Raw genomic sequence first — 20153 nt, forward strand, 5'->3', positions numbered from 1 at the left:
CACCTTGAAACAGAAAACGGGGGAAAGAGGGGGAAGGAGTCCCACTTTCCCATTTCAACGGCACCTGAGTTGGAGTCACTGCAGTGGGACACGCGGGGTCAGCGTGAGGACAGGCTTGAGGGGGGGACGGACCGAGTCCGGGAACTGCCTGCTCATGTGCGGACCAGCGGCCTGGGCCGAGGTGGGCCCCACACAACCTGCGTCAGGGGGCCCGACAGGGCGCGCCCGTACAGGAGGGTGAACGTGGGCATCCGAGGCCCGAGAGGGGACACGCAGGTGAACTCTCAGCAGCAGAGCGCCTGCACAGCACGCCCAAGGCTGCACGGAGAAGGAACCTTCTAGAAGAGAACACAGGAGCAAATCACAACCCTGCTGAAGCAAAGGTTTTCAGCCACATCAAAAGCTAAACTACGAGCCACCCCAGGTGTCCACCAACAGACAGGCTCTAAGACAGGGTGGCACGTGGGGACAGCTGGATTCAGCCATTAACCCGATGGCAGAGGCCTTGTGTTCTCACGGGTGGAGGCCAGAGAGGAAACAGAGGTGGAGAGGAGCTCAGGAAAAGTAAGGGAGGCCAGACCAGGCAGGAAGGGCTGCGAGATCAAGCCAACCTCACAACCCAGCAGGACCCCGTCTTTAGATAAAGAATGAAGAAGCTGGGGGGTGGCTCGGGTTAAGCACCCCTGGGTTCAAGTCCTGATACCAAAAAAGTAAGTATAAAAAAAATTAAGTGAGATCCCTAAAGGAAAGTGACGGGGTGGGAGGGGCGGGGGTGAGGGAGACAGGGAGGAGGAAAGTGGTGGGGACGGCCCTGGCCAAGCTGTGACACTGTGTGTGCATACGTGACACTTCCGTCATGTGCAAGCACAATACACTAATAAAGACAGAAAGGAAAAAAATCAAGTGAAATAAACCACTAAAAAATTGAACTAAAATTGAAAACTTACACACTTCCAAAGACATCATAAGCCACAAACTTGGGGATAAGGAACCTGTGCCCCAAATATGTAGGAACTGTCAACTCAAGCCAAGCCAACTTCAGAACGGAAGTGGCTAATGCACCCATGAAAAAATCTTCGATTTAGTCACTAGGAAAATACTAATGAATACAATGAGATCTCATATCAGAATCACCAAGATTTTAAAAAATGACAATAAAACCTGCTACTAGCTGGGCCTGGTGGTGCGCACCTGTTATCCTAGCAGCTCGGGAGACTGAGGCAGGAGGATCTCAAGTTCACAGTCGCCCTCAGCAACATCGAGGCCCTAAGCAACTCAATGAGACTCTGTCATTAAATAAAATACAAATAGTGCTGGGGACAGGGCTCAGTGGCCGAGGGCCCCTGGGTTCAATCCCTGTACCAAAAACAAAGCAAAACCCTGCTGCTGAGGATGTAATAACACAAACTCCCACGTGCAGATGCCGAACCCCACTTCAGCCAGTGAAGACCAAATAGAAGGGGGCGGGGGGGAAGCAGAGTGGCTGTCCTTATTTACAGATGACATGGGCACAGTGTACACGAGATCTTAAGCTATCTAGAAATAAAAACTAGAAATGGTGAGGAAGCAAGGTCGACGACAGGTGCAGAGATCGGAAGCAGCAGTCCTGTGCAGAGTGCACGGCCTCAGCCAAGACATTTACAAAGACCATTTATGTGGTCACAAAATACTCGGGCTGTTAAAATGTCCTCAGAGTTCTCGCCAAAGTAGCCTTTGTGGGACATACTCAAACCATAACACATCTGCCCTATGTGGTGGCTGGGGAGGCCAGCACAGGAGGATTGTAAGTTTGAGGCCAGCCTCCACTATATAGTGAAGCCTCATTTCAAAATAAAAGGTTGAGAATGTGGCTCAGTAGTAGAGCTGTCCTACATTCAACCTCCAGTGCCACCAAAAAAAAAAAAAAAAAAAAAAGCAAACTGCAGTGTTAATTCCAACATGATCCTCACCAAGCTGACAGGTCTACGGTTGATATGGAAATCCATAGGCCTACCCAATTCCTTTCATTTCTTCATTTATCACTTTTATTTTGTTTCCTGGGAGTGAGTCTCAGCTCCGCTCTGCCCCTGAGCTACACCCCAGCCCATTTTTATTTGCAGACAGGGATGATGTTGCTCAGGTTGGCCTTGAACTTGGGACCCTCTGAACTGCTGGGATTACAGTCGTGTGCCACAGCACCTTTTGAAATGCCACTCAAGTTCAGTATAACACTGCACAAACAGGCTGCTATGAGCTCAAGGACCAGTGTCCACCAGTGAGAGGGAGGAAAAGGACTTCAGAAATCACACTGTCAGGGGACGTTGGGGTGGACACCCAGGATGCACGCAGCACCTTAACCTTTTAAAGACACGGGCAGCGACAGAGACGGGGATCCAGGGAGTGGGAGCGCCGCTTCCCTGGAGGTGGGTCAAAGGGGCCCTCGCTAGGACTCTGCCCTGGACAGAGGCTCACAGGCCCAAGGACAGGCTGCCAGGGCCTGGTAAGAGGGCAGCAGCGGAGGTCGTGCAGCGAGGCCCGCGACGCCATCGGCACCCACGCATCCGCTGCCACCGGGCTGGGCCGTGAATGACAGCCCGCGCGGGGACACAGGCCGCCCCTGCTGGAGTCCTGGGCAGCCTGTGCGGAGCCCTGCGACACCCCTGCACAGGACAGGCACCTGCGCTTCCCGGGGACCAGGCAGGGCTGGGGGGTCAGGAGCCCAGGGAGCAGGACACAGCCACACGCCAACTGAGCGCCTGCCCGTGACCTTGGTGGCACCCAGAACAGAGTGGCCCCAGCAGGGATTGTTCCATGCAGGGGGTTCCAGTGGGGGCAGCCCAGGACAGCCCGATCCCCTGCCCCCCCCAGCCTGGGGGCTTAGAGACCAGCGGGGGTGGGGGACGGCGGGTCCCTGGGCAGCAGAGGGCGAAGGGTCCAAAAGACCCCAGACCTGCCTCCCGGCAGAGGAAGGTCTCAGGAGCTGGCCCTGCTCAGTGCACAGGGACAGGCGGGGACACGGTGGACGGCCATCTCTGCCAGTCACCTGCGGAGACTGTGGGCTCCCCACCAGCCGCTCCCGCTGGCTCAGGGAGACCCAGTGTCCTCAGAAGTCTCTCTGTTTCCTCATTTGTATATTTTCAAAGTCGCACCTGAGCCTGGTCGCAGGCTACACTGGACCAGAGGACAGCGCACCTGGCCCCCCAACAGGTTGACACTCAGTCCTCAGCTGCACTTCCACACAAGGAAGAGACGAGACAAAACCCCACACTACTGTCCAGGCCCCACATAAACCATGAGGGGCTCCGGGTCACACTGCGAGCATCCACTGCCACAGCACGAACAGTGAAGTGACAAAGGCTGTGGACACCACACCTACAAGCATCTCGATCCAGGCCACTCCACCACAGTCACAACCCGGGAGTGTGTGTCAACAGACGTGGAGGAGCCCACTCCCACTGAGGCCAAGACCAGGCCCTGAGGAAACAGACGCACAATCTCCCCAAACCCACAGCCCCCCACAAGGGGTCCCACTGATGTGAGGGAGACGAAGAAATAGGAAGATCATAAGAAACTGCTTCTCAGAATGTCTAACAAACTAAAAGAAGATCTACAGAAAGAATTGAGAGAGTGACTATAGGAGACGAAAAACCATTTTAATAAAGAAACAGAAATCGTGAGACCAAGCAGAACCCTGAGATGGGAGACAAGATGAGTCACACGCAAACTCACTCCCAGACGGTGCAGAAGACGGAGTCTGGGCCCTGAAGACAGGCTACACGACCCTCACACAGGGAAGGCAGTAAAGGGGGAAATCGTAGGTAAGGGCTCGGGGACAACTTTAAAAGACCAAACCTGAGAGCCACTGGGGGGGAAGAGAACATGGGGATACGGAATGAAGAGGAAAGAACCTTTTCACCTAGAGCTGAGGGAAACTCCCCCCAGATCAGAACACGATGGTTGTCCACATGCAGGGGGCTTCTAGGACACCAAACAGACCAGCCAGAGACCAAGTTTGCTGAGACGCATCACCATCAAAACACCTAACATGGAAAACAAGGAAACAATATTAAAGGCAGAGAGAAAGACAACAGGTCACATTTAGACAGAAACCAATAAGGCCACTTCTGATTTCTCTGCCGAGAGTCTAAAATCAAGGAGGCCTGCGAGGTATTCCAAACCCTAAAAGAACACAGCCGTCAGCCAAGGTCACTAAACCCGGCAGAGCTCAGTTTCAAATTAGAGGGGAAAATAAGAACATTCCACAACAAGAATAAACAAAGACTCATGAGCACCAAACCAGCACTGCAAAGAACAAAGATAAACTTCACAGAGAAACAAAAACCCCAGACTCCATAGAATGGCCCACTAAGTGAGAGTCCAGACAGGACGGGACACAGCAAGACCCCAAACGGCAGGAACCACAGACACACAGCCATGTGCTGGATGTTAATGGCCTTGAGTCCCCAATTAAGACTCAGATCAGCAGAATGGATCAAAAAACAAAACCCAGCTATGCGCTGTTTAGGAGAGTCCTGTCTTACAGGCAGACACCACAGGCTGAAGGAAGAAGGGGCCAAAGACTACTCCAGGCGAATGGCCCAAGAAAACAAGCAGGAGTGGCTATTCCCACATGGGACACTGCAGCCTAGTAAGGAACAACCCAACAAGAAGATAGGGCCACAAGAGACTGTAAGCTGCAATGTCCACACACGAAATCACACGGAAAGAACACTCCACAGGCTGGGCCATAGCACTCGCCTCACGTGGGAGGCCCTGGGTTGGATCCTCAGCACCACATGAAAAATAAACAAACAAAATAAAGATGCTGCATCCATCTACAACTTGAAAAAAAATTCCATGACATTAAATTCCACATAGGCCCCCAGAGTAATACTGGGGGATTTCAAAACACCTGTATCACCCATAGACAAGTCATCAAGACAGAGAAACAAAAAGATCCACAGAGATCTACCCAACACTAAAAATCAAATGGACATCTATAAATATGCCACCCCAGAAGAGCTGAATTGACCTCTTCTCAGCTCTGCATGGAACGTTCCCAAAATAAACCATATTCAAGGCCACAGGGCAAACCTTAGCAAAATAAATAAAATAAATACACTGATATGATCCCATGTGTCCTATCAGATCACAATGGAATGAAACTGGAAATAATCAGCAAGAAAAATGAGAGAAACCACGTAAACTCTTGGAAATTGAAAAATATTCTCTTAAATGAAGAATGGATCAAAGTAGTAGAAAGAAATGAAAACAAACCAAGAAATTCCTAGAAATGAAAAAATTCTTTTTTTTTTTAATTTTTTTTTTAATATTTTTTTTTTTCAATTATTGGCAGACACAACATCTTTGTTTGTATGTGGTGCTGAGGATCGAACCCGGGCGCACGCATGCCAGGCGAGCGCGCTACAGCTTGAGCCACATCCCCAGCCCCGTGAAAAAACTCTTAAGAAGGCAAACAAGGGGCTGGGCTTTAGCTCAGTGGTAGAGCGCTGCCCTCGAACCCATGAGGCCCTGGGTTTCATCCTCAGCACCACATTAAATAAATAAATAAAGACATTGTGTCCATCTACAAGGAAAAAAATGTTTCAAAAAAAATGAGAACAAGACACAACGTATCAAAATGTCACTGTATGAAAGCAGTTCTAGGAGGCCCCAACAGTGATAATGTGGGATTTCTAAACACCCTGGTAGCACCAAGTGCCTACATTAAAAAATGAGTGAGATCCCAAATGAATAAGCTTTCTGTTCCACCTCAAGGCCTTTGAAAAGGAACAAACCCCCAAACCAGTAGGATACTGAAAATAATTGAGATCAAAGCCGAGATAATGAAATTGAGAAAAAAAAAAAAAACACAGAGAATCAATGTAATGAAGAGTTAGTTCTTTGAAAGGAAATAAAATTGAGAACCCTTACTCAAACTCACCAACAGAAAGAGTGAAGCAGGCACGATGGTGCCCGCCTGTCATCCCAGCAGCTCAGGAGGCTGAGGCAGGAGGATAGCGAGTTCACAGCCAGCCTCAGCAGCAGTGAGGTGCTAAGCAGCTCAGGGAGACCCTGTCTCTAAATAAAATACAAAATAGGGCTGGGGAGGGGGCTCAGTGGTCAGATGCCCCTGACTTCAATCCCCAGTCCCTGGCTCCCCCCAAAAAAGAGTGAGAAGAAATCAATAAGATGGATTGGAGATGAAAAAGAAGATATCACCACAGACCTCTGTGAAATCCAGAGTATTATCAGCTCCATTTTGAAAACTTAAGACTCCAAAAAACTGAAAAATCCGGAATACATGGACAAATTTTTAGACATGTATAACCTGCCAAAATTGAACCAGGGAGATACAGAAATCCTAAACAGACCAATATCTGCTGAAACAGCAATTAAAATCTTTCCAAAAAAGAAAAGCCCTGGGCCTGAAGGATTCTCAGCTGAGCACTACCAGACCTTTACAGAGGAACTCGCCCCAGTTCTTCTCATAAGGAGAGGGAACACTTGCAAATACTTTTTATGAAGCTAGTATAACCCTGATCCCAAGACGCATCAAGAAAACTACAGACCAATAGCCCTCATGACATAGATGCAAAAATCCTAAACAAAACATAAACAAACCCCCACATTAAAACCACATCAAGAGGGACTGGGCTGGGGCTCAGCGGCACAGTGCTGCCCTAACTCGTGTGGGGCGCTGGGATGGAGCCTCAGCACCACATAACCCTAAAATAAAGGTATTGTGTCCACCTACAACTAAAACATGATATTTAAAAAATAAAAAAATAAAAATAGAAGAAACACATCAAGAAGACAATACCCCGTTCAAGTGGGTTTCATTCCAGGGACATTTGACATATGCAAATCAATAAATGTGATTCATCACTTAAAATTAAGAAAAAGAAGATCACAGGATCCAGTCAATAGACGCAGCAAAGGCCTCTGATAAAATCCAACAGCCATTCAGGTCAGAAAGAAGCTGGGGACTGAAGGAAGCCACCTGGATGCTGTAAAGGCCATTTATAACCGACCCAGGGCCAAGGGCACACTAAAGGCGGGGGCTCCGAGATTCCGGCGGCGACCCGACGGGAAAAGGGGGCCAAAGTGGATAGAAACCGGAAAAGAAGCGCAGCCACCCGTTCGTCGGGGGCGCAGTCCTCCATCTACACGAACCAGAGCCCCACCCCCACCCCAGAGGACTCTCGAGCCTCGAATGAATCTAGCAGGACAGCAGGACACAGTTCATCGCCCATGGACCAGCGGCTGTCCCAGAGGACACCGGGGCGTTACCCCCACGGCCACTGCCAGCTGCCAGCGAGCAGAGAGGGCGCCCACCTCCGGGGAGGTGCCAGAGGGGCCCTCCCTGCTGGCCCCACCGTGAACCAAGAGGAGCAGACGGCTCCTCAGCAAGGCATCAGGGGACTGTAGTGGAATCCAAGGGGCCAAGCGCCCCAGCCCCGCACGGCTGGAGGCACACACCAGGCTGTCCGTCCGTCTGTCCTGGAACATGGTACAGCCCCATCCCCAGGGAGCCTGGGGCGGTCGGTGTGGAGCCTTTGGAGATCAGCCACCGCCCACGGCTCAGCGGGACCTATTGGTTTAAGCAGTTTGGCATATTGTTTGCAATGGCTGCTGTCATGGTCTCTCTCCCTCAAAGGCAAGATACTGGAACCTTCAGGAACACGGTACGTCTACAGGTAGAAACTGTGCTGCCTCAGGTCCACACTAAACAGGTAGACACACAACCACCTGAGAACACAAGGGGACAAACTGCCCCAAGAAACCAGGATGCCCCCATAACAGAATCCACCGACACCCACAGTAGAGTAAATGACAGACGGAGTTTAGCATGTACCTAGGTGAACTGACCCAGGATGTAAAGGATGATGTAAGCAGTGAATCAGAGATAAAATTCAGGAGGTGAAAGATCACTTCAATAAAAAGATATGGATTCTAAAAAAAAAAAAAAAAAAAAAAAATCAAGCAAAAATCCTAGAAATGAAGGAATCAATAAACCAAATTAAAAATTCACTTGAAAATAAAAGAATAAGCAAAACAACAAAAAAAATTCACTTGAAAGCACCACCTACAAAATAGATCACTTGGAAAACAGAACCTCAAGCAAGAAAGACAAAATATATAATCTTGAAAATAAAGTTGACCGTGCAAAGATGTTAAGAAACCATGAACAGAACACCCAAGAATTATAGGATAACATGAAAAGACTAAATTTAAAATTTATCAAAATAGATGAAGGCACAGAGCTACAAGTGAATGGAATGCACAATCTTTTCAATGAAATAACACAAGAAAGATTCCCAAACCTGAAGAATGAAATGGAAAGTTAAATACTAGAGGCTCACAGAACCCCAAATGTACAAAACTGCAGCAGACCCACATCAAGGCACATCATAATAAAAATGCCTAACATACAGAGTAAGGAGAGAATTTTAAGGGCTGCAACAAAAAATATCAGATTACGTTTAGGGGGAAACCAATTTGGATCTCAGCTGATTTCTCAACCCAGAGCCTCAAGGCTATGAGGTCTTGGAATAATATGTCCAAGCTCTGAAAGACAATGGATGCCAACCAAGAATCCTACGTTCAGCAAAGTTAACCTTTAGGTCTGAAGATGGAATAAAAACCTTCCATGATAAACAAAGATTAAAAGAACTCACAACTAGAGCCTGCACTACAGAACATCCTCGATAAAATATTTCATGAAAGTGAAATGAAAAAAAAAAAAGTGAAAACCAGCAAAGGGAGGAACTACGCTAAAGGAATAGTCAATGAAAGGAGAACCTAATTCAAATTAAAAAACAAAAATAAACCAAAATGAGTAGGAATATAAATCAGATCAATAATAACCTTGAATGTAAATGGCCTAAATTCATCAATCAAAAGACATGGACTCTCTCATTGGATTAAAAAACAAGGCCCAACAATATGCTGTCTCCAAGAGACTCACCTCATGGGCAGAGACACTCCCAGACTGAAGGTGAAAGGATGGGAAAGACACATCACTTACACGATCCCATAAACAAGCAGCGTTTGTACCCTCATGTCACGTAAAGTGGACTTCAAGCCAAAGCTAATCAAAAGGGACAAAGAAGGACATTGCACCACTGCTTAAGGGAATTATACATCAACAAGACCTAATAATTGTAAATATTTATGCCCCCAAACAATGCAGCCATCTACATACATCCAACAAACCCTTCTCAATTTCAAGAATCAAACAGACCACAACACAGTAACATTGGGTGACTTTAACACACCTCTCTCACCAATGGACAGATCCTCCAAACAAGAACTAAATAAAGAAACCACAGAAGTGAACAATCAATAATTTAGACTCAACAGACATATACAGAATATTTCATCCATCAATAAGCAAATACACTTTCTTCTCAGCAGCACATGGATCCTTCTCTAAGACAGGCCATATCTATGGCACGAAGCAACTTAGCAAAAAAAAAAAAAAGAAAGAAATATAGATAATATCCTGCATTTTATCAGATCATAATGGAATAAAATTAGAAATCAATGATAAAATAAAAAATAGAAGCTACTCTAACACCTGGAGACTAAATAATACACAACTGAATGACCAATGGATAGCAGAAAAACTCAGGGATCAAATAAAAAATACTTAGAGGTAAATGAGATATGAAAAATCTCTGGGACACTATGAAGGCAACTCACTGAAGAGTTCACTTCATTGGGCTCATTCATTACAAGAATAGAAGTCCACAAATAAATAACCTAACATTACATCTCAAAGCCGTAGGAAAAAAAAAAATCAATACCAAAAGTAGTAGAAGATAGGAAATTAAAGTCAGAGCTGAAATTAATGAAATTGAAACAAAAGAAACAATCCAAAACACTGACACAACAAAAAGTTGGTTCTTTGAAAGATAAAATTGATAAACTCTTAGTCACACTAATGAACAGAAAGAGAAAACTCAAATTACTAAAATTCATGATGAAAAAGGAAATATCACAACAGACACTGCTTGTTGGAAGTCACCCCGGCTCCAAAGACTAACTTCCCCACCTGAGAAGAGCCGTCCAATGGTGAGCCCTGCTGGCTCACATGATCCTTACCCACCAATCAGACTAGCCCTGCTGGCTCACATGATCCTTACCCACCAATCAGACTAGCCCTGCTGGCTCACATGATCCTTACCCACCAATCAGACTAGCCCTGCTGGCTCACATGATCCTTACCCACCAATCAGACTAGCCCTGCTGGCTCACATGATCCTTACCCACCAATCAGACTAGCCCTGCTGGCTCACATGATCCTTACCCACCAATCAGACTAGCCCTGCTGGCTCACATGATCCTTACCCACCAATCAGAAAGCACCCCACGTCAACTGTCAAATCGTTCAACCATTAAACTGTCATGACTGTCAAACAACCCGCAGCTCTATAAATAAGCAGAGCTGTTCCTCAATAAACAGGCATTTTCTCCGATGGCAAGCCTTGATCGTTCTTTCACTGGTGCCGAAACCCGGGAGGGGGAATTCCTCGCTGCTCGAGGGCCCCCTCTCTCAAGGCTTGCCGTCCTCGTCCTCTCTTTCGAGCGCTACTACTCGCACAACACCGGCTCTTCAGTAGGTGAGTTCCCCCCTCGGGTTTCCAACTTCAGATGGGCTACGCAGGGGCTTTGACCACGATCGTCCGGCAAACCTCTGATGCCCAATCTGGAGGAGAGAACGCACCCCACCACGACCTTAATGGTCCCGGTGGACTGTGGAAGCCGGTTCATGAGCGGGAGGTCCTGAGGGGTGGACGAGCAGGCACTCCTCCCTCCCTCCCCCCCCCCTCTCTCAACCACGCTTGTCCCTCTCCTGACCTATGGGGGCCTCTTCTTCCCTCCCTGCAGACTCCCCCTTATTAAATTCTGCACACAAGATTGGCCTTACTATCAATTAGACCATCAAAGTCAATGGCCCCCAGGAGGATCCTAGACCCCGCAGTTCTCAGAGATCTGTTTAACTCCTGCGAGTGCTTGAAATAGTGGAAGGAGATCCCTATGTTGAGGCTTTTTCTCTTCTTCGTTCTCACCCCGACCTACCCAGCAGATGAACCCCCTTCCTATCGACCTCCCACATCGGCTCCGTCCAGCCCTCCAGGTGCTCCCCCTGACTCGATCGACACCTTTGGTCCCCCCCAAACTAGGTCCCTAGTGTTTCAATGGGTCCTCCAGGCTCACAGCCTCACTCACCATGATATATGTATGTTATTGGCTAATACCCTCCTTCTTGAGGAAGGTACCAGAGTCTGGGAACTTGCCAGAGCCCATGTGGATGAAACTCATTGAGTTAATCCCAATCACCCTCCGGGGCCACTTGCTGCCCCAGATCAAACTCCCGAAACCCCAGATGGCCCTCATGTCCTTATGACATATTTCCTCTCACAGAGCTACCCCAACATCCAGGCAAAACTAAAAAAGCTGGAACATGGTCCTGCCACCCCCCCACAGACTGAGAGATTTCAGATGCTCGCCCAGGCCCTGCAGGGTGCTTCCTCGGGTCGCCGCCCATCACCGAAACCCCCCCCCCCAGGCACCTGCTTCAAGTGTGGCAAGGAGGGGCATTGGGCCAGGGCATGCCCCGCACCACACACTCTGCGTACCCCATGCCCTAAATGTCAACAACAGGTCATTGGGGCTCTGACTGTCCTAGATCCCGTAGGAGGCCTATGGCCAGGGAACCCTCCGACCTTCTGGGCATGGCAATCGAAGATTGATGGAGCCTTGGGTCCTTGTCCCTGGCCGTAACGATCAATAGACAGGAACCCAGGGTGCGGATTCAGGTGGATGGACGCAAGGTTGATTTTCTCCTTGACACCGGGGCTACCTTCTCAGTCCTGACAGAATTCTGGGGCAAACAGTGCTGTCCACCTCTCCTATTGTCGGGGTAGGAGAAAAGACCACCTATCCAAGAAAGACTCCCCTCCCTGTTCCATAGACAACTTCCCATTCTCTCAGACGTTTCTAGTTATGCCCCAAAGTCCAGTTCCTTTGCTCGGCCGAGATGTCCTCTCTAAATTCAATACAAGAGTCAACATCCGGGCTCCTGGCATCAGTCAGTCCCCAGCATCAGCCTGTTCATCTTTTCTGGCCCTTTTGGCAGAAGACTGGCCATTCTGCTCTACTTGTGAGGCTGACATGAAACATCATACTAAAAAGGACCCCTTCCCTACGAACCTGGTTGACCAATTGTATGGGATACCCACACCCCCTCCACCGCTTCCTGCCCACCAGTTAACATTCAACCCCTTCCCCAATCAGGCTCAATACCCCCTGTCCACAAAAGCTCTTCTGGGCCTACAACCTCTTATTCAGGACCTTCTTAGCTCTTCCCCTTACTCCCATACTAGTGGTAAAAGAGCCCAATGGGTCCTACCTACGACTCATCAACACCTCCATTAGGCCCATACATCCTTTGGTTCCCAACCCATACACCCTGCTGTCTCAGATTCCCCACACTGCCACCCACTTCTCGGTCATAGATTTAAAGGATATCTTTTTGCCTTTAACCTGGACTGACCTTCTTCAGGGATCTCGAGATAGTCCACACCTCTATGGACAAACCTTGGCCTCCGACCTCCAATCTTTTCACCCCCAGTGCCCCGAATCCACCCTCTTGCAATATGTTGATTATCATCCAGCAAATCTCTTTGCCCACCTGCGGGGAGGAAAGCACCCCACCACAAAGCCTTTAAGGCTACGGTGGCCTTCAGGGACTCCTTCCTTGGGCAGATTCGAAAGTCCTAATCCTCTCACCTTTAAGACTCGGCCGCTAGAGAGACAATTACTCTCCCCTCTTTCCTGCCCTGGGAGTATCTGGCCTCTCCAGGAGGGGTCCCGAAAAGCCTTGGCCAAGGTCTCCCATGGCTCCGGCTCCGTCCAGGACGAGAGCTTCGACTGTCACGATTCGGTGATGACCAATCTCTGCAGCTCGAACCTGCCACTAAAGCACTCCTGATTTTTTGGCTCTAGTGGGGATGCCCCTTTTGCCAATAAATCAGTTTCCTCCTTCTCTGCATCCTCTTCCCTCCTCCTCACATGGGTAACGTGTCCTCTCTGCCGGTCGACTCTCCCCTACAATGCCTCTTGGATCAAATAGAGCACCCAGGCCTGGCCCACTTATCCCTTAGACAACCAAAGCAGATGGCCTCTTTTTGGGTCCCTGGATCCCTCCATTAGAAGGGATCTCTACAATTACTGTGAGCGTTCAAAAAATGGGTAAAGATCACTTATGTCCAGGCTTTCTTCTTGCTCCGATCTAATCCTGCTCTCTGCACCTCTTGCAAACCTTTACAAATTCTTCTAGCCCGTCCAAAGGGTGCTCAACAGATGGCACAGTTCTCCTACTTAATTTCTTGGCCTTAAAGGGATATCAGGCCTCTCCACAAAAGGCCCAAATAGCATGTAAAGAGGTCACATATCTAGGGTTCTCTCTCTCTCAAGGGAAAAAGGCCATTACAGTAGAGAGAAAACAGCTTATTGTGTCTATACCTACTCCAAACATATCATCTGGCCAAGGGGCCCCAAGGTGAACCCCTACCCTCAGCGGCAGGGAAGCCCTTTACAATCCTTAAAAAGGCCCTCCTCCAGGCACCCGCCCTGCATCTCCCCGACCTCTCCCGACCCTTCACCCTCTATGTACATGAGAAACAGGGACAAAGTCTGGGCGTTCTGAGTCAGGAATATGGCCCCACATTTGCACCAGTGGCCCACCTATCCAACCCCACCGTCGGGGGCTGGCCCCCATGTCTCAGAGTCCTAGCAGCGGCCCATGACCTCCAGAAAGAAGCTCACAAGCTTACCTTTGGCTCCGCGGTAACCATCTCATCTCCTCACCATCTAAAGGATTTCCTCACTTACAAGGGGCTACAGCCGCTTCCTCCTTCCAGGGTTCTATCCCTCCTTGTCTCTCCTTGAAAATCCCTCCACCTCTTTTCAGCCCTGCTCTCCATTAAACCTGCCTCCCTCCTCCCATCTTCTCCCTCACAAGATCCCGTCCACAAATGCCTGGAGGTATTAGAGACGATTTTACCCTGCCCTACCACCATTCCTGAGGGACCCCTGCCCTCTTTGGACCTCGTCTGGTTCTCAGATGGTAGCTCCTTTACACACGAAGGGGTTAGAGTGGTGGGGTATGCTGTCGTTTCCCTCTCATCCCTCATAGAGGCCAAACCTCTCCCACCCAATACCACCAACCAACAAGCTGAACTCAGAGCTCCCACAAGGGCATGGGAGCTAGCGGAGGGGAAAACCCTCTCCCTATATACAGATTCCAAATACGTCTTCCATATCCTGATCTCCCACGCAGCCATTTGGAAAGAAAGGGTCTATTGACCACCAGAGGTCGGCAGTCATTAATTCCACACTTATTTCTGGCCTACTGCGAGCCTCCAGGCTGCCTTCCCAACTGGGAAGAATCCATTGCAAGGCCCCAAACTGACTCCTCCCTTACTACTATGGGGGATTCCAAGGCCGATCAAGCAGCTCGATCAGCCACCCTACAGAGCTTTACCTCCTCTCCGCTACTCTTCGTTACCACTGGGGATCGGCCCAAAGATCCCCAACAATGCTTCCAGTTTCTTCACTCTCTATTCCATTCTAGTCCACAGAGTCTCACTACTTTCCTTCACTCCTTTTTCACGCTTTCCCCACGCGATAAGACCCTCCTACAACAGATCACTTCCGCTTGTCAGATCTGCCAGAGAACCAATACCAATACTCCACTAAAACCTAAACCTTTCCCTTCTCATCAGGCCCACGGTCATACCCCAGCTGCAGACTGATTGCACCAACATGCCCCGAGTAAAAAAAAAAAAAAAAAAAAAAAAAAAAAAAGCCTTTCCCACTTCTAACAAGCAGGCCTCTACGGTAGCTGACTCACATAATCCCCCCTTTTGGGATGCCCACTTCTATCCAATCAGACAATGACCCAGAATTCACCTCGCAGGTAACTCAGAGACTGGCTCTCGTGCTATCACTCCCTTAGCATTTCCATTGCCCGTACCGCCCCCAGGCTTCCGGAAAGGTTGAAAGGACCAATTGGTCCCTTAAAGAGACCCTCACCAAGCTCACCATGGAATTAAGCCTGGACTGGGTAAAGGTGCTCCCCTTGGCTTTATTACGCCTCTCCAGTGTCTCTGTTCTTAGCCCAATACCTAATGCCCCCCCTCATTTCTGGCCCCTCTTGGGTCCTCTCTTTGCCCTCTGTCTGGAGATTCAAAGCAAGTGACCCTAAGGGCCCCCTCCAGCCAGACCCCCTACTCCTCCTTACAGACCCCCTACTCCTCCTTACAGACCCCCTACTTGCTTGGATCTGGCCAGTAGTGGGACCATTGTGTGTTGTCCTTCTGAAGATTAACCGCAAACCACTTAGGTGTCCGGAGCATGATGACCCCTGAATAAGTGTGAACTACCTTTATCATAAGGGAGGACTTTACCAGTTGCCTTCTGGGCCTAAGGAGGAACATGTGTGTTTTGTTTACCCTCCCAGGTTTGTAAGAATTTGAAGTACCAGTATTTAAGGTTGAGGTGTTTCAAATAAGACCAAGAGAGATCTGACTGCTCTCAAAGGGAAATCTGGTAACAATGGGCCACAGTCCTCCCTTGGCTGCCTTTGTTCAGGGCATGAGAGAAGCTGCCTTCTTTATTATAAAGCCCGTGCTTTCTTGGTGGGAAGAGAGACAAGACTAGGGAAAGCTGGGAACAGTGATATTTCAGGACCCAAGGGCCAGAGAAAGGTCAAGAGAGAAGCAAGCTGGTTTCAGAGACACCCGGGTAGGAGAGAGTTTGAAGAGCAGCCTTAATAGAGAGGGGAGGGAGCTAGATTGGACTAGGAATGAAGAGTGGAGTTGAGGGTGTTACGTGCAGGACAGGCTGGTCTGCAGGGCATGCCAAACAAAGTTAGTTGCAGGATGACCTGGCTTCTCAAACCCTCTGTCTGGTTTTATGTCACCTGTTTGCTTTAAGCCCAAATGCCCAAGCCCCCGCTCAAGGCTGAACACTTAACCCTCCTTGTGCAGCTTGCAGACCCAGAGACCCCATTAGATTTGGGCTGTAAAAACTCCCTGTACTTGTTCCTTCCCTTTATCATAAAGTTCATTCAGACTCAGGTGGGTAAAAAAATTTCTAATCAAGCTTTTAACCAGCTTCTCCTCAGGAATTACCAACTCCTGGCTACTGATGATACCTCCAGTCGAGACCTATGCTGAATGGACTGACATCATCATGGATCTGTGGTGGCAAGGAACCTTCATTGATCTGGTTCCTGAAGTTATACCGGCCCTCTCTGCCCTCCTGTGGGGGCTCCTTACTTCCCTCCTCTCTGATTCTCCCACACTGCCCCATCTCGGCAGGAAGCAGCTAGAATGAGTTGACACCCAATCTCATTTAATAACAAAGAGGGAGGAATGTTGGGAGTCGCCCTGGCTCCAAAGACTAACTTCCCATCCCCTGAGAAGAGCCGTCCAATGGTGAGCCCTGCTGGCTCATATGATCCTTACCTACCAATCAGACTAGCCCTACTGGCTCACATGATCCTTATCCACCAATCAGACTAGCCCTGCTGGCTCACATGATCCTTACCCACCAATCAGACTAGCCCTGCTGACTCACATGATCCTTACCCACCAATCAGAAAGCACCCCAGCCAACTGTCAAACCATTAAACTGTTAAACCATCATAACTGTCAAACCACCCCCGGGTCTATAAATAAGCAGAGCTGTTCCTCAATAAATGGGCATTTTCTCCAATGACGAGCCTTGTTTGTTCTTTTACTACTGAAATACAGAAGATAATCAGAAGAAACTATTTTGGAATTTTATATTCCAATAAAATAGAAAATCTGAAAGACATTTGACAAATTTCTAGAAACATAACGACCCACCAAAACTGAATCAGGAGGATATACACAACTTAAACATCAATTTCAAGCAATGAAATAGAATAGACCATCAAAAGCCTGCCAACTGAGAAAAGCCCAGGACCAGATGGATTCTCAGCAGAGTTCTACAAGGCCTTCAAATAAGAACTAACACTAATACTCCTTTTTTTATTTCATGGAATTATTTGAGGAGAGAACCCTTCCAAATTCATTCTTTGAAGCTAGCATCTGATACCAAAACCAGACAAAGACACACCAAGAAAACAAAACTTCAGACCAATAATCCTGATGAACATAGAGGCAAAAATTACCAATAAAATTCTGGCAAATTGCATACAAAAATATAGTAAAAAGATAGTGGACCACAATCCAGTGGGGTTCATCCCAGGGACACAAGGTTGGTTCAGCATAGGGAAATCAATAAATGTGATTCATCACATGAACAGACTTAGAGACAAGAATCATATGATCATCTCAATAGATGCAGAAAAGACATTTGACAAAATATGACACATTTCCTGTTCAAAACACTAGAGAAACTAGGCACACTAGGAACATACATCAACACTGTAAAAGCTATCTATGCTAAACCCAAGGCCAGCATCGTTCTAATGGAGAAAAATTGAAAGGATTCCCCCTAAAAACTGGAACAAGGATGCCCTTTCTCACCACTTTCACTGAACACTGTCCTTGAGACTCGAGCCAGAGCAATTAGACAGAAGAAAGAAATTAAAGGGTTACAAATAGGAAACCATCACTATTTGCTGATGAAATGATTCTATATTTAGAAGACCCAAAAAATTCCACCAGAAAACTCCTAGAATAAGTGAATTCAGCAAAGTAGGATTTAAAATTAACACCCATAAATCAAAAGCATTTCTATACATCAGTGATGAATCCACTGAAAGAAATTAGGAAAACTACCCCATTCACAATAGCCTCAAAAAAATAAAATATTTGGGAATCGATGTGACAAGAGGGAAAAGACCTCTACAATGAAAACTACAGAACACCAAAGAATGAAACTGAAGAAGGCTTTAGAAGATAAAATGATCTCCCATGCTCCTGGATAGGCAGAGTTAACACTGTCAAAACAGCCACACTACCAAAAGCATTATACAGATTTAATGCAATTCCTATTAAAATCTCAATGACATTCTTCATAGAAATGGACAAAAGCAATCATGAAATTCATTTAGAAAAATAAGAGACCCAGAATAGCCAAAGCAATCCTTAGCAAGAGGCATCACTATACCAGACTTTAGGGAGCTATAACAACAAAAACAGCATGGTACTGGCACCAAAACAGACAAAATGGTACAGAATAGAAGACACAGAGACAAAGAATCGGAGAAAAGCTAGCCTCTTTAACAAATGGTGCTGGGAAAACTGGAAATCCATATGCAACAAACATGAAATTAAACCCCTCTCTCTCACCATGCACAAAACATAACTCAAAGTGGACAAGGATTTAGGCACTAGAACAGAGGCCCTGTGCCTAGCATAAGAAACAGTAGGCCCAAATCTTCACCAGATCAGCTCAGGAACCGACTTCCTTAACAAGACTCCTAAAGCGCAAGAAGTAAAATCAAAAATCAATAAATGGGATAGATTTAAACTAAAAAGCTTCTTCTCGGCAAAGGAAACAATAATGTGAAGAGCGCGCCCACAGAAGGCGAGAAAATCTTTACCACCATGTACCTCAGAGCACCAACTTATAAAGGACTTAAAAAGAACTCAAAAAACTTAACACCCCCCCCCAAAATCCAATCAGCAAATGGGTAAGGAACTGAACAGACACTTCACAGAAGAAATACAACCAATAAACAAATATATGAAAAGGTGTTCAACATCTCTAGTAATTACAGAAATGCAAATCAAAACTACACTGAGATTTCATCTCACTCCAGTCAGGATAGCAATGACTAAGAATCCTCAAAAAACTAGGGATAGGCCGGGCATGGTGGCGCAAGCCTATAATCCCAGCAGCTCAGGAGGCTGAGGCAGGAGGATCGCGAGTTCAAAGCCAGCCTCAGCAACAGCAAGGTACTAAGCAACTCAGTGAGACCCTGTCTCTAAACAAAACACAAAATAGGGCTGGGGAGGGGGCTCAGTGGTCCAGTGCCCCTGAGTTCAATCCCCAGTACCCCGCCACCACCACCAAAAAGAAAAAAAACTAGGGATAGAACCACCACCTGACCCAGCTGCCCCAGTCCTGGGTTTTCTTCCAAAAGATCCAAAATCGGCATACTACGGTGACACAGCTACATCATTGTTATAGCACAATTCACAACAGCTACATCATGGAATCAACCCAGATGCCTGTCAACAGGTGAATGGATTGAGAACTGTGGTGTACACAGACGGAGGAGTTCTGCTCAGCCGATAAAAAGGATGAAATCGGGGCATTTTCTGGTCAGTGGGTGGAAATGGAGAATATCATGCTGAGTGAAATGAGCCACACCCAGAAACTCCACGGTCAAATGTCCTCTCACGTGTGCAAGTTAGAGGAGAATAAAGGAAATGGGGGGAGAAGATTACAGAACCCACCAGATGCAGACCAAGAGACGGGCCAGAGGGAGCCTATAGAATAGAGGAGGGAGAACGGAGAGGAGGGGGCTGGGAGGGAAGGGTCACCAACTGAAGTCGGTTTCTGTGCACCTCTGAGCTGTTGGGTACCAGTTACCATGCAGAACCCTAAGGAGCTAAAACACACAGACAACAGAACCCAGAGACACACACCACTGGATGCCTATATTTTTTTTTTTCCTTTTTACTGACAGGGACTGAACCCAGGACCCTGGACATGCTAAGCACACTGCGCTGCATCCCAGCCCCTGGAATGGCTGAAATTTAGAAGTCTTAAGAGTAATGATCCCTCTCCCCCAACAGAATAACGTTTTATTATTATTAAAACATATTATATGATATATAGCATATTACATAGTGCTTTATTTGTAAAGATGCCCATGCCCCAATCCCTTGGAACAACCTAGGGACACACCGTCTCTCACAGCACACGAGACTCTGCAGGTGTGCAGTGGTTTCTGCTATTGTTTTGCAGTACTGGGGGTTGAACTTAGGGGTTCTTTACCTTTTTGATGGGTCTCGCCAAGTTGCTGAGGCTGGCCTCTAACTTGTGATCCTCTTGCCTCAGCCTCCTGGTCCCAGGATTACAGGTGTGCACCACCGCACCCAGCAGATGTGCCATGGTTTTAATGTGTCCCCCCAAAGGCCACGTGTTGGAAA

The 20153-nt window shown here is 47.7% G+C and overlaps 1 protein-coding gene across 3 annotated transcripts in view; it reads right to left on the bottom strand.

Annotated features, from left to right (window-relative positions):
- The window catches only part of Mrps25 (mitochondrial ribosomal protein S25), a 56695-nt gene that overhangs the window by 28943 nt on the left and 7599 nt on the right, over positions 1 to 20153 (bottom strand). The window lies entirely within an intron of this gene.

The sequence above is a fragment of the Marmota monax genome, unplaced genomic scaffold, assembly GCF_021218885.2.
Source record: "Marmota monax isolate L192 unplaced genomic scaffold, Marmota_monax_Labrador192_F-V1.1 WCK01_AAM20220418_F8-fsc00028, whole genome shotgun sequence".
Taxonomy (NCBI): domain Eukaryota; kingdom Metazoa; phylum Chordata; class Mammalia; order Rodentia; family Sciuridae; genus Marmota; species Marmota monax.